The sequence below is a fragment of the Mastomys coucha genome, unplaced genomic scaffold (assembly GCF_008632895.1).
Source record: "Mastomys coucha isolate ucsf_1 unplaced genomic scaffold, UCSF_Mcou_1 pScaffold7, whole genome shotgun sequence".
Taxonomy (NCBI): domain Eukaryota; kingdom Metazoa; phylum Chordata; class Mammalia; order Rodentia; family Muridae; genus Mastomys; species Mastomys coucha.
In genome coordinates, this window is record NW_022196913.1 from 13,974,620 (window position 1) to 13,976,187 (window position 1,568).

Sequence of the window (1,568 nt, forward strand, 5' to 3'; positions counted from 1 at the left end):
CATAAACACACACCCACACACCAAACAAAATAAGTGTAATAAAAATTAAAAAGCTAATATCATTTAATAAATAACATTTATTAAATGATGACTAGATAAGCGTTTCTTCTACAGTGTTTCTTCTACTTCTGACGGTACTCAGGTCAGTAGAGAGTCACTACCACTGGAGTAAAGAACTGAGCTGTCAGAGCCTCTGGATTTCTGGGGTTCCTTACCAGAGAACATTGCAAATACTTCCCTAATTCTACCACAAGATTTTTATTTTTTTAAAGAGTAGACTTAATTCATTTTATTTTTCTTGTATGAAAACATTTTTGTGGTAGCTACAGCTGGGACCTCTGAACAGAGACTCTGGTATGATCAGTGAATTCCTGATAGACTTGGTGAGCAGTCTCTTTCCAGAGGTCAGGGGTCATGTAGCTGTAGGTCTGGGAGATGGCATCAAAGGTGGCCTTGGCAAAGTTGCCCAGGGTGGTATGCTGCCTCTGGCTAAAGTGTAGCACTGACGATGGAAACCTTAGCCAAGATGATGTCCCCTTGGATGACAGTGGCAATCTCTTTGGAGCACTTAACACCAAGACTAATGTGACCATTGTAGTCCCCAAAAGTGATGAATGCTTTGAACCTAGTCCGCTGGCCAACCCCAGTCTGCTTCTGCACCAGCATGATCTTCAGAACCCCATCCTTTAGGGAGGCACCCAGGAAAAAGTCAATGTTCTCAGACTCCTTAACAGGCAGGGAGAACAGGTAGATCTCCTCCAAGGACTTGATCTTCATGTCCTTGACCAGGCGGCCCAGCTTGGTAACAGGGATCCACTCCTTCTCTTCAGCTTTACCTCCATGAGCCTCAACCATGACCATGACCACAGCTCCTAAGACCAAACCTCTGTGGAAGCTTCCGTGGCCTCCCTGACCCCTGGGTCCTCTGCACCCTCCCAGTGCACCATCATCATTCTACACTTGGTGTTTTTCCAAAATAGAAGCCCAACACAAGATTTTTCTCTGCGTATCCATATTATATATTTCTCAGCATGAAAACTTCTGAATACCATCATTTTTAGACAAGAAAAGAAAGCAGTATCATTGCAATTATGCACATATAGTTTTTAAGGTAATAATAGCTGTTATTCTAAGTTTCTCCTGTTTTAGGAAATTTGAATAATTTATTTTTGGTTCAAGAAAATGAAGTGTAAGTGAACAGATGAAAATTTGGGTTTGTAACCAAGATTTCTCATAGTCATGGCTGATACCAAACTGTTACTTGCACTTACTGCACCTGTGTCTATGAGGACCGGTGCTGTTTGAGATACCAAATGCCCCCTTCTTGATCTCTGACTCACATTCTATAGCGAAGGCTCTCTGGATGGCTGAAAGTATACTGTGTGTGTATTTCATACTTTGTATAGATGTCACTTGGGAGCACAGAAACATACAGCCCAAATTTCCCTGCACTGCTTGCTACAGAGTGAACTTTACAGACTTTAAAGGCCAGCCTGGATATCTGGCTATCATGTTGAGCAGGCTGTGTAGCTAAGTTACACTAATGGCTTCCATGGCCTGGGTTGCTT

At 42.5% G+C, this 1,568-nt stretch overlaps 1 pseudogene; it reads right to left on the bottom strand.

Moving 5' to 3' along the window:
• Positions 1–323: 323 nt before the first annotated feature.
• On the bottom strand, positions 324–861 carry LOC116082596 (annotated as a pseudogene).
• Between the last annotated feature and the right edge of the window lie 707 nt (positions 862–1,568).